Below are 13,554 nucleotides of genomic sequence, written 5' to 3' on the forward strand. Positions count from 1 at the left end.
TCTAATGATTAATTAGCATTTTAAAATGATAAACGTGGATTAGCTAACACAACGTGCCATTGGAACACAGGAGTGATGGTTGCTGATAATGGGCCTCTGTACGCCTATGTAGATATTCCATTAAAAATCTGCCGTTTTCAGCTACAATAGCCATTTACAAAATTAACAATGTCTACATGTAACAGTATAACTTTAAACCGTCCCCTCGCCCCGACACGGGCGCGAACCAGGGACCCTCTGCACACATCAACGACGGTCGCCCACGAAGCATCGTTACCCATCGCTCCACAAAGGCCACGGCCCTTGCAGAGCAAGGGGCAACACTACTTAAGTCTCAGAGCAAGTGACGTAACTGATTGAAATGCTACTAGCGCGTACCCGCTAAGTAGCTAGCCATTTCACATCCGTTACACTCACCCCCCTTTCAACCTCCTCCTTTTCCGCAGCAACCAGTGATCCGGGTCAACAGCATCAATGTAACAGTATAACTTAAAACCGTCCCCTCGCCCCGACACGGGCGCGAACCAGGGACCCTCTGCACACATCAACGACGGTCGCCCACGAAGCATCGTTACCCATCGCTCCACAAAGGCCACGGCCCTTGCAGAGCAAGGGGCAACACTACTTAAGTCTCAGAGCAAGTGACGTAACTGATTGAAATGCTACTAGCGCGTACCCGCTAACTAGCTAGCCATTTCACATCCGTTACATACACTCTATTTCTGATCAATTTGATGTTATTTTAATGGACAAAAAAATGCTTTTCGTTTATAAACAAGGACATTTCTAAGTGACCCCAAACTTTTTAACAGTAGAATACCTATTTAGGCAATCCCTAGCCGCTGGGCTGCTCAGTCCTGGTTCTGGGGGTCTGCTGTCCTGTGTGGTGTCACTCTGGCCTTGGCCTAACACACCTGAAACAAATAATGAATGTTTCACCAAGATCCTAAAGCTGAGTGGGGTGTGTTTGGGTTGGGCCATGGTCCACTAGGGGCAGGACGGGGTGACCCAGCTATATTGTGTGCAAGTAAAAAGACCTCTACAGTACTATTGTTCATATGATATGAATTATATGGAGGGTGTACTGTTTCTGTGTGTTAATGTGTAGTTGTATGTGTGTTTTCATTAAACTTTTGTTTTCCATACCTTGGGAAGGAACTTGTGTTGTGAGAGAGTTCAGTTATTGACTAAACTGGTGGGGTTCGGGCGTGTAGGTGGCTCGGATTGGCTGGGTGGTCTGGCTGAAATTTGATATATTTAAAATATATCTTGTTGTTCTTTACAATGTTGAAATAAACATGGTGTACATCCACTGTATACATGAATCGCACCAAAGTCGGTTCCTGTTTCAGTCATGTTCGCGTGGGTCAAACAAAAACATCCTAATGATTGAATGGCAATAGAGCCTCCGACAATGCAGGCAATGGCTGTAGAATTAAGTTGGTGAAGAGAAACTGTAAAAACTTGCAGTCAAAACGTAATGTTTTTTACAAGACATTTTTGTAAAATAAAAATGTATGCGCAAGTCGGACATTTGTTAAACCACATAATGCAACACACTGAAAGGTCACCGACTTGATACAAATGACCCGCTTGTACACGCCCAAACGTAGCTCAGAAATGAAGTCATGGGCGTTGATTGGGAATGTTTTGGCTATGCTACTGGCTAGCTAGCTAGTTTAACAGGGGAAGCAGCTTTCGTGGATTTGCATTTAATTTGCACTTCAATGGAGGACCGGACCGATGGATGGTTATCTGAGGGATGTTTGAAGCTTGTAGACGAGAGTCACCCGGTCCACCGAACGCATGGGTAGAAAATGATCAACAGCACCAGTACAAGGAAGCGCAGACGGAGAAAACGGGTTCGAATGTCCCTCCATATTCTACTACAGTACTGTAGCAACAAACTTTTGAGCCGTCATTAGCCAGCTTGCTGCTAGGTGACTGGCTAGCTAACTACACAGCTAGCTATTATATAAAAAAATGAGCTAGCCCGTTGGCTAATTAGGGGCTTTTTAGAGAACGTTGTTATGGAGTGTTTAGGTAGAAATCTAGATTGATACGGTTAACTAAATTCGTGAACGTTGGCTTGCTAACGACAGTTCGCTGGACATTGACCTTGTGCACCGTCTAATAACCGGACAGCTAACGTAGTTAACTAGCTAACATAAGTTAGCAGCATTGTAATTATTAGCAGCCAGAAATTATTTAAGAAATGTGCCAGCGAACAAGTCCAATGTAATTACGCGATACTAACGTTAGTCAACTGAGTGTCACTTCCGCTAACGTTAGCCTTTGCGAATGTAGATAATGCGTTATCTAACGTTATTGCAACACTAACCGGCTTCTATGGAATGTTCTGCTTTATTTGCTAATTAACATTGGATATTATTATTAGCTTGTTACGGTAAACAGGAACTTTTTCCCACGTTTATGTAATTTTAAGAGTGATGCCAACACTCAGACCATAAATGGTAAATGTGTTTGATCAGCTGTTTTTTCAAGTCTCGTAGCTAGCTAATAGCTATCGTTATTTTTGGGCCTGTTGCTCTTGTCACTTGATCTTCTCTGGCATCATTGGCACAGCCAGTAGATCCGACCCACTTGCTTACAGCTGTACTATGTCTATGGTCGGACGGCATTCCTGTGTATATTAAGACCCCAAGGAGCTGCTTAAGATATAGCTCAGAAAACGTACCTCCAGGGATGATAAATGCATTGCACTCATAATTGTCCCATTATCCCAACTGTTCCACGAGAAGATTGAATGACTGCTATTAAAAAAACTAACTGTCGTTCAATCTTCTTGGTGTAGCAGTTGGGATAATGGGACTTTGGAGTACAAAGAATTTTTCATCCTTGGATTGAGGTAAATATTCCTAGCCATATCTCGCTCCGGTAGTGTCTTAATATACAGAGGAATGCTGTCCGACCCTAGTGCCACTTTAAGCAAGGTCAGATCTGATTGCTAGTATTGGCAATCAAGTCATGTGTGCAGGCTTGACTGTCTTTCAAATGTATTCATGTTTAAAATAAATTAAAACATACTAATTAATTAACACTTTCATTCTCAGATTTTGAATTGTCTGCAGGAAATATTACATTTACATTACATTTAAGTAATTTAGCAGACGCTCTTATCCAGAGCGACTTACAAATATGGCAGGGGCATCAGAGTTTAGCCATACGACTTCATTGGATAGCCTGTATTGTTATGGACATAGAAAAAACAGACGTGTATTCCGTTGGGTGACGATAGTTTAACAAATGTAGGTCTACTCTATGCAAGTACAGTGTATTTGATTGTAATTGTGTATTTTCTTGTCATGTCATCAGGTAATGGAAAAATAAATGGAAGCCCAGTGGAGAGGGAGAGAGAACACCCCGTCTGTTCCTGTGGATGCCCTTCATTACTCAAGCAGCAGACAACTTGATACCAAAATCTCCCAGGAAGCTCCTCGCCACTCACACAAAAGGCCATAGCAATAGCCATTTTAAAAACAGTATGAATTGCAAAAATGACACGCCTTCAGAGTTGAAAACGCGTGATGGCAAGAGCGAGTCCATTGCTTTACCAAATGGCGTTGTGCTCCTCAACCCTGATCTGTATGCTAACGGCTACCCCAGCATGCCTGGATCAGACAGTGGTGGCAGTGGTTCTGAGAGTGGATACATCACTCCCAAGAAACGCTGGGCTCAGCGGAGTGCAATGGCAGAGGAGAGTGTGACTGCTCGGCAGGAGAAGGCTGTTCTACAGGCAGTTATGGTCACTAACAAACATGACACGGAGCCTCACACTCCAGAGGTTGCCGATACAGCAGCAGGCTCTCAGTCTCCCACCTCCATCACAGGTGTCCCACCTGTGGCTCAGGCCCCTGCGGTTCAGGTTGGTGAACTACAGTGTAAGAACTCTGACAGCAAGGCTGCTGCAGGCTCTGTTAAAAAGCTGGAAGACAGACTAAGCAAAGCTAAGCTTACCTCACCAAAAAAGGATTCATGGACCCTCTTTAAACCACCCCCTGTCTTTCCTGTGGACAATAGTAGTGCCAAAACAGTGCCCAAGGTCAGTTATGCAAGTAAAGTGAAAGAGAATCTAAACAAAGCAGGTGACACCTCACCTCCCCAGTCCCAGGTGCCCACCAGACTCTCCCAAGTCCCCATGTCTGCTGTCAAAACCATCACCTCTCACCGCTTCACCAATGGACTCCTATCTGGAGAGGGGAATAGCTGCCCCCTCCCTGCGCCACTTTTCACCACTACTGTTTGCACTGGAGCAATGCATGTCTCCCTTCCCCGCAAGTGGGAGAACGAAGCATCCTTGTCCAGCAATGGCACTAATATGTCAGGCACCCCCTCCGTTACTACCAGAGAAATGAGAAAGCCCAGTCTCCTTGTTTACCCCCTGGCCACTTCAAATATGCAACCAGCCCTCCCCAGCGCCCGCCAAGTGGAGTTACCTGCCTCTAAGACAAATCCCAAAGCTCTGGTGGACATTTTCCAGAACCAGTGGGGGCTGTCGTTCATCAACGAGCCCAGTGCAGGGCCTGAGGTGGGGCCGGCAGTGGGGCAGCCAGCCTTGAAAGGCCAGATCGTGGAGATCACCTTTCAGGGAGGTGGCCCTACAGCTTTGCCTCTGCAGGTCTCTGCCACCTCCACTCTGAGACCTGACAAGCCCCTCTTCCCAAGAGCTTACAAGCAGGACCAACAAACTATCTCCCAAGTCCAAAGCAATGTTGGGAAATCAGGCCCTCACTTGGCACCTGGCCCTGATGTTGCGCTGGGAGGCCAAGCCCCTGGCACAGACACTCTGATTGGTGAGGCTGGGAGTAGATGTGCCATAGTGTCCTCTTCTAAGGACCCTGGAGCTGAGTTGCCTCTTGCCTCCCATGCTCATCCTGTGTCTGCTCTGGTGAAGGAGCACAGCCACCACAAGGGTTGTGTCCCAAGATCTTGGGGGGCGTTCGATTTAAAAGCTGCTGTTATCTATCACACTAAAGGTAGGTAGCTATTGACTCTGATCATTCAAAGTTGAATAATTGTCCTGCTATGGCATTAGAACAGAAAGAGAATGGTGCATGTATAACTACTGTATTATCAATCTCTCACTGTACTAAACACATTGTTTTTATATTTTTACAGAGATTGAATATATTCAGAATTTACAAAAACAAGGTAAGCTTGTAATTCCTGCTGTATGATTGTGGAGAGATTTTCAAGAACCTGAAAAGCCTTATTGGTATAGTATGTCTGAGCTAAGCAAATCTGACGTGTCCTATTTCCCTCTGTCTAGATTCAAAAGGAGTTGTGTTCTATGAGCAGTCCAAGGATGGGCCTGTTCAGTTAAGTCATGACTGAGTGCTACGCCCTCTCCTGGCCGCTGCCTCATTAATTGGTTCCCTCTCCTTTCTGAGACTCATGTGCAGGACTAATTTGATGTGAGCAGCTTGTGCTGTAGAGGGGGGGCAGGCACAGTATAGCAGCACCACAGACAGAGACCACACTGAGCCTCTTACAGGGATGCTGTCATTCGGGAGATTACAGGTTGGTTGAACAGTGGGGGAACAACTGTTTGACAGGAAACGTGTCAGCAAGAGTGACTCCTACATTTTGCCCTCAATTCCCATGTTCAGAGAGATGCTTGTTGAGGACATCAAGTGACATGGGATGCTCAGACAGTCAATCGCCACCTCGGCATTCCCGCCACATCTTTGGAATCACAGGATACTCTCAGCCTGTCATGGAAGATGAAACATTTTGATATCTTTAGGAATTCAAGATGTTCACATTTGACCTGTATCACAGATGTGTAATTTTGAATTCAGACAGAATTAAATGGGTAAGGCTTGAACATTTTAGAATGGTTGCCTTCTAGATGTGTAAACAGTGTGCTGCAAGGTGAAAACAAGTTGGGGTGTTCTGCTTGTATTCTAGGTTAGATGCAAGCAACCAAATATCATGGGGGAGGCTTTTGTAAGCCCCTGCAAAACATATATATTTTTGGGACTTTTGGTTCACATGTTATTTTTCCCTTTTAACATAATTACCGTCATTAGAAATCCCAGGTCATTGGGTGGGTAGATGGATGGAACTTGTTCAAATTATGAGAATATGCATCCCTCTCCCATTGAAGCCTAGGTCTGTACTGCCTAAAAGTTCTGTTTCAAGTCTTTGGACTCTGTTAATACCGGACTGTTCTTTTTGGGATGTTTTTCTCAGGATGTGTGGTGGTGGTTACCAACACTGTGCAGAGGCTATACTTTTTCATTTTTATATTTTCTGTTAATCATCCACTTTATAAATCCAGGTTATGCTTAGCATGCTGCATCTACTTACCATCTCAATGCTCCAATGAGTGTCGCATATGTGTACATTTTCTTTTAACATTTAGTTTTTGAAGTTCTAGGGAGTCTTTCTCATTTGGATTTTGCACAGGATTGGCACTTAGGCAGTGACCACTGTTTTGTACTGTAGGAACGCTCTAGAGATTCATGCAGGGCAGTATTTTAACCAGAACTATGCAAATGTTCGTGTTACAAATCTGTTGACATCAATACAGGATTTAGCTTAAATTTAGGACCGATGTCTCAAGTCCGTTTCACCTCCAGAGGAGAATTGTTAGTATTTAGTATTTTTTTTTCTTTTCTTATTCATAGGGAAAGGACCAGTCCTTTCTGAGGCTGTTAGTTGAGGAGTTCTCTCTCCCGTGTCCCCATACGTGAATTTAATCAGCCTACATTATGATAACTCATCACCACTTTAAATGTACATTTATCTATTTAATTCCAGTCAAATTTAGTTATTAACTAAACCAAATGTCTATTTATACCAGCCAACTCTTTGGCCCCTAACAATTACAGCACCTTTAAGTAGGACAGTCTGTTTATGATCTAATATAGTTATTGCCAAAAAGTTTTGTCCATGTTAATAATCAACCATGCCAAACTAAGCCAGAGTACATCTTTGAACATTCTGTTTGTCTATGCTTGGGTATTAATTTAGTTCTTTACTTATTCTTAATTTCACTTCTGGGGATTGTCAGGCTGCGATCAGTTTGAGAATTATAACTAACTTTTAGGTTGGTTTCTCAGACTGGGTCACGCTTTTTAGGAGGTCAGTGTTTTAATTGTCGGGGTTAATGTGAAAATATAAGTCTGTATTTGACTGATAATGGTTAATTTATGCCATCTTAATTCCTTTAGTCTGTGTCCCTCTAAATCGCAATTCAAATATTAGAAAGCAATCTAATAGCTCTGACGTTTTCATTTGGTACTAAAATTATACTACAGTACAGTGTATTTAGAAGTTGTGCCATGTTGTCAACTGTTCATGCTGTCATGTGTTAAGTTAATTGTTGCTCACTTTTCTTTTCCTGCTGTAGTTATGCTAAGGATTAACAAAAGTTGTCACAGTTTCTAAATCTATTAAATGTGATAAATTAGCTGAAACTTCCTGTATTCTTATTTAAATGACTTACGGCTGCACACGTCTATTTACAGTAACTTCCCCTTAAATGAATTCAGTCCCATTAATTTCCATACATAAGTAGCTGTTTTTCCTCGTATCTAGATCTGAGGTTGGAATGGATTAAGAGAGACTCACACAAAGCCAGGAAGGTATAGAGCAGGGGTATTCAACTCTGGCCCTTGAAGCCCGTTAGTGTTTTTTTTGTTGTTCCTCCCTAATCAGGGATTTAGACCTGGGACACCAACCAGGTGGGTGCAATTATGAGGTCGAACAGAAATCAAGCAGGCTCTGGCCCTCCTAGGGTAAGCGGTGGATATCCCTCCCCCTAGGACCTGTGGAGCCTGCTGGTTTTCTATTCTACCTGATAATTCCATCACCCTGGTGTCCCAGGTCTAAATCAGTCCCTGATTAGAGCGGAGCAATGAAGGTGTGGCAGAGCAGTGGAACTGGTGTTAAGGTTTAGAGTTGAGTTTGAGTGGTATAGAGTAATACTAGTGGACCTAACAGATTTTAAACATGCTGTGAGTGTTCCTCTACAGTGGTTAGACAAGGATGTTTAAGTCATCGCTCAACACCCCCCTTTACCAATGGCATGAGTGTGTCACTGAGTAGAAAGAGACATCTGAAAATGGAGGTACTACCACTTTAACCAGTCACTTTAACAGAGAAGTTCTGTTTTCTCTTGCTGTCGGTGCCTCCTGTTAGATGTGATGTTTGGAGACTAACATGCTGGAAATTGTGAAACTTAACAGGAGATAAGGGAAACACAATTTGTTTCACATTGTATTAATAAAACCTTGTTGACATTTGTATGCAGTTAGACATGCTTTTGGTAAGGAAGTCAAATATTGTTGTTACTGATAATGAAGAGCAACATCACAGATGCGACAGAATGACCAGACAAAGCAAGAATACAGATTTAATATACCATACACAGCATTATCTGACAATAGAAAAACATCCACAGCAAACAAAATACTTTCACTGAATCAATAAAATATCAACATTAGGCTACATAAAATGAGTGATGTGATACATGAACAATTTGATTGCTTCACCTGTTGATAAGACCAGGGTCAGAATCCATTGAATCATTGTTATAGAGCTAATTGTGTCTCTAAAAGATAGTGAAGACAAGACCAATGCACACCTCTCCAACACTCAGGACTATGAGTAGAGTGCTAGGAAACAGTGTTGTGGCAGTTAAACTATTATATCAATTTGTGCTGTATTTAACTGTATTTTCTCACTGTCACACTGGTGTTCACTGGTAAGATCCTCAAAGTTTTATCATGATGAAATATAGGGTAGACTGTCTTTGTGAAAGTGTGTGTGATTATGTGTATGTTTTTATCAAGGTCAAAGAATGACAGCTTTGCCTTGGCCCAGTCCAGATGCACTCTCATCTTTTGGGGAAAGTGATCTACTGTGAGGTCATGGAGATTTGGCTTTGGGGACATTTCTAGGTATGCACCACAAGCAGTCCAAACACCCCAGGATTCATTTGGAATATCGCTACAATTATTAGGCCTGTTGGCATGCATAGTGGTCACACCTACAGCCCAATAGTAACCATACAAATTCTCAATATCCCAGCTGTGTGTTCCTGAGTTAAAACCCTCAGAGCCTAGGACACATCCATCAATCCTCTCTGGGTTGTCAGGAAGCTGTAGTGCTCTATCAGCATCCCTTAAGCTGGTCAAGTCCTCGGACAGAATGAGACGTGTGCCTGCAGTATTGGGGTCCAGGATTACAGGAACCGATGAGAGAATTTAACTTGATCATTTACTCTGGAAATTACCCACAAGTTTAATTGATACTAACATTAAATATGAGCATTGCAATAAATATAATAACGTTTTTATTATTCAGAACAGTATGGGGGTCACTACTGGATTTCATCTGAATTTGCCTTTTAAACTCCTTTGACTGATACTGTTCTAGGACTAAGAACAAGGCGCAGACGAAAACTACTGTTGTTTTTTGTTGTTGCTGTAAAACACTCACTGTAATGAACAATCCCTTGCATCTTACATTTACATTTAAGTCATTTAGCAGACGCTCTTATCCAGAGCGACTTACAAATTGGTGCATTCACCTTATGACATCCAGTGGAACAGCCACTTTACAATAGTGCATCTAAATCTTTTAAGGGGGGGGGGGGGGGTGAGAAGGATTACTTTATCCTATCCTAGGTATTCCTTAAAGAGGTGGGGTTTCAGGTGTCTCCGGAAGGTGGTGATTGACTCCGCTGTCCTGGCGTCGTGAGGGAGTTTGTTCCACCATTGGGGGGCCAGAGCAGCGAACAGTTTTGACTGGGCTGAGCGGGAACTGTACTTCCTCAGTGGTAGGGAGGCGAGCAGGCCAGAGGTGGATGAACGCAGTGCCCTTGTTTGGGTGTAGGGCCTGATCAGAGCCTGGAGGTACTGAGGTGTCGTTCCCCTCACAGCTCCGTAGGCAAGCACCATGGTCTTGTAGCGGATGCGAGCTTCAACTGGAAGCCAGTGGAGAGAGCGGAGGAGCGGGGTGACGTGAGAGAACTTGGGAAGGTTGAACACCAGACGGGCTGCGGCGTTCTGGATGAGTTGTAGGGGTTTAATGGCACAGGCAGGGAGCCCAGCCAACAGCGAGTTGCAGTAATCCAGACGGGAGATGACAAGTGCCTGGATTAGGACCTGCGCCGCTTCCTGTGTGAGGCAGGGTCGTACACTGCGGATGTTGTAGAGCATGAACCTACAGGAACGGGCCACCGCCTTGATGTTAGTTGAGAACGACAGGGTGTTGTCCAGGATCACGCCAAGGTTCTTAGCGCACTGGGAGGAGGACACAATGGAGTTGTCAACCGTGATGGCGAGATCATGGAACGGGCAGTCCTTCCCCGGGAGGAAGAGCAGCTCCGTCTTGCCGAGGTTCAGCTTGAGGTGGTGATCCGTCATCCACACTGATATGTCTGCCAGACATGCAGAGATGCGATTCGCCACCTGGTCATCAGAAGGGGGAAAGGAGAAGATTAATTGTGTGTCGTCTGCATAGCAATGATAGGAGAGACCATGTGAGGTTATGACAGAGCCAAGTGACTTGGTGTATAGCGAGAATAGGAGAGGGCCTAGAACAGAGCCCTGGGGGACGCCAGTGGTGAGAGCACGTGGTGAGGAGACAGATTCTCGCCACGCCACCTGGTAGGAGCGACCTGTCAGGTAGGACGCAATCCAAGCGTGGGCCGCGCCGGAGATGCCCAACTCGGAGAGGGTGGAGAGGAGGATCTGATGGTTCACAGTATCGAAGGCAGCCGATAGGTCTAGAAGGATGAGAGCAGAGGAGAGAGAGTTAGCTTTAGCAGTGCGGAGCGCCTCCGTGATACAGAGAAGAGCAGTCTCAGTTGAATGACTAGTCTTGAAACCTGACTGATTTGGATCGAGAAGGTCATTCTGAGAGAGATAGCAGGAGAGCTGGCCAAGGACGGCACGTTCAAGAGTTTTGGAGAGAAAAGAAAGAAGGGATACTGGTCTGTAGTTGTTGACATCACTCAGACTCTGAACTGCAGGTTGCCCAGGTGTTTGGCCACTTCTATCAGCGCTCTGGAAACCCTCTCTGCATCCGGCAGTGGGTGCTGGGCTCTCGAAGAACGTTTAGTGTTCAATACTGCTCTGATGATGGGTTCTGAACCACAGAGAGGAGATACAGGATTAAGATCACTTACCTTTTCACAGAGGCCTTGTAGTTCTGAAGATGAACAAGAAAGCAGGTGAGATGCAAATCAGTGTTATCAATAAAATAAACAGTAAATAATACTGTAGAGAACGGCAGGGCAGGGAAGCAAACTCAGGTCGCCGGCGTGAAAGGCACCTATGCATTCCTACTTGGTAAGAATTGTAAATTGTCTCATATAGCGAGGATCGCTATATTGCCCCATCCAAACAGGAAGGAACATGCTTTGACTACTTAGACCCCTCACACATTCTGGGCTGTGCATTCCCATTTCTGACACCGATGTAGTGAATGGGGGTGCAGAGAAGTGAACCTGGGTCACTGACATGAAAGGCTAACACCCTACGCATTGCGCCCCATAGGGTTAACCCATTTGGTGGAAATTGTAACGTGGCTCATATAGGAAGGATTGCTACAATACTCACAATATACAATATCGACTCATAAGATCAGCTGTTTACATGCAAGAATGAGAAGTCTTCAACTCTCAGCTGTTGTTCGATGGCTTTGATTGTGTCTGAAAGTGATGATATTTTTCTGTTCATCTCTATTATCTTGTTCTTCATTCCCTGACTCTTCCGCACCTCTTCCATCCTCACTGCATCTATCCTGGCTGCCTCTTCCTCTCGCAGAAACTGGTACAGCTTTAATCTGCCTCTCTGTGTACTGGGCTTGGATCTGGAGACAGTGAGAGGAATATCTCAGACATACTGTATCCTCCCCACCGCTGACGGCATCCAATCAAAATTGCTTCACCTCAGTCTTCTGTTACAGTATGATGATGATCTAGAACTGAGTTGACAACAAACAAACTAGCCAAAATGAGGACAATGTTGTTGCATCAATACTCAAATTTCATACCTTGATATGTTTTGCTGTTTTATCACAGGTGAGTTTGATTTCATTAAGGAGCCTCAGTTTATCTTTTAGGGGGTTCAATACAGTCTTGAGTTTCACCTGAAATTTAACATGGGATTCACAAACTTGTTACTCTATGTGAAATTGCTGTGTAGGAAAGACATTTGGTTAAGAGTAAAAAACAAACAGATTTCACATGCTGTATCTTAGCACCAACTATTGTAAAGCACCACGTGCAACATGTTAAAAATAACCCAAATAGAAACAACTACTACAAACTACTGCAATGTATTTTTTCCCCAATACCTTCTCCAAATAATCCTACCTTATGTTCCTGTACAGCTTCCTGTATGGGGATGCAGTCATGCTTTTTATGTTTCCTTGAGTCACGACACACCACACAAATGGGCTCTTGATCCTCCATACAGAAGAGCTTGAGTTCCTCACCGTGCAGACTGCAGAGCACCTCAGATCCTTCTGAAACGTTCTAACTCCTTTCCTTTAAGACAGCCTCACACAGGTTCTTTACAGCCCGGTTACAGAGTGGATTACCCATTGAAAATACTTCCCTACAAACTGAACATTCCTGAAATCCTCTCCAGCACTCCTGTAGACAGGCTTTACAGAAGCTGTGGCGACATGATAGGAGGACAGGATCACTGAAGATGTTTAAGCACACAGGACAGGAAAGATCATCTTCTGGGAGAGACCGTCTGGAGGCCATTTTCTCAGTCACACTCGTAATGCCCCACTGTTAGGAATCAGTTAATTTTCACTTTTAAAGACTCACAGTTGTTTGGTAGCAGGCATCTACTATAAGACTATAAACTAAAGAATGTCCTCATCTCCTCCAGTAAGTGTTCTGAAAGGTCCTGTGTCATGTACATTGCCCTTTGTTGAACAAAACAGGCAAATAAATAGAATTCTGTCAAAGAGTGCTGTGTTTACTTCCTGTAAAAATACTTCATGCATTCTGTGTATTATATGTGTATGAGGGGAGGAGCTTCGCAGCTACACACACATACGCAAAAGTCTGTACATAATATATCATAGCAACGAAACTGATTTGTTAATGTTTCTTGCTTCAATCATTGTGAAGAGGGCTGACTACCCCCTAAATTATGTTAGTGGTAGATGTAGAGGGTCTGTGTGTGAAGACCTCAAGTTCCTTGTTTATTTCCAAGTTAACCACCGGAGGGCAGTCAAGGTTTCACAGAGCTTGTGTTTTGAAGACAGACACGGCCCTTTACAATTAATAATTTTCCCTATAGCGCTTTTTGTGTACAATAACTTAATTCGTTCAAATCATCAGGAAAGAAATCTATGAATGAAAATACAACTTTATTTCTCTAGAGCAGATTTTTATTTTTGCATCATGCAATTCTAGCATGAATTTGATTGGAGGTTAGGTTGTTCAGAGGTCACTTGTTTTTATTGTTTTGATTGCAGGATGTCAACTGCATCTATTGTCTCAGGGTTGTCCCATTATCTCCCTATTACCACCATCAGAGGATCTTTATCATG

At 43.8% G+C, this 13,554-nt stretch overlaps 2 pseudogenes; one reads left to right on the forward strand and one right to left on the reverse strand.

The window, feature by feature from the left end:
- The first annotated feature begins 1,569 nt into the window (after positions 1-1,569).
- On the forward strand, positions 1,570-8,273 carry LOC129822321 (FMR1-interacting protein NUFIP2-like; annotated as a pseudogene).
- Positions 8,274-8,357: 84 nt separating this feature from the next.
- Positions 8,358-12,754, reverse strand: LOC129822322 (nuclear factor 7, brain-like; annotated as a pseudogene).
- Between the last annotated feature and the right edge of the window lie 800 nt (positions 12,755-13,554).

This window comes from Salvelinus fontinalis, chromosome 24 (assembly GCF_029448725.1).
Source record: "Salvelinus fontinalis isolate EN_2023a chromosome 24, ASM2944872v1, whole genome shotgun sequence".
Lineage (NCBI taxonomy): Eukaryota > Metazoa > Chordata > Actinopteri > Salmoniformes > Salmonidae > Salvelinus > Salvelinus fontinalis.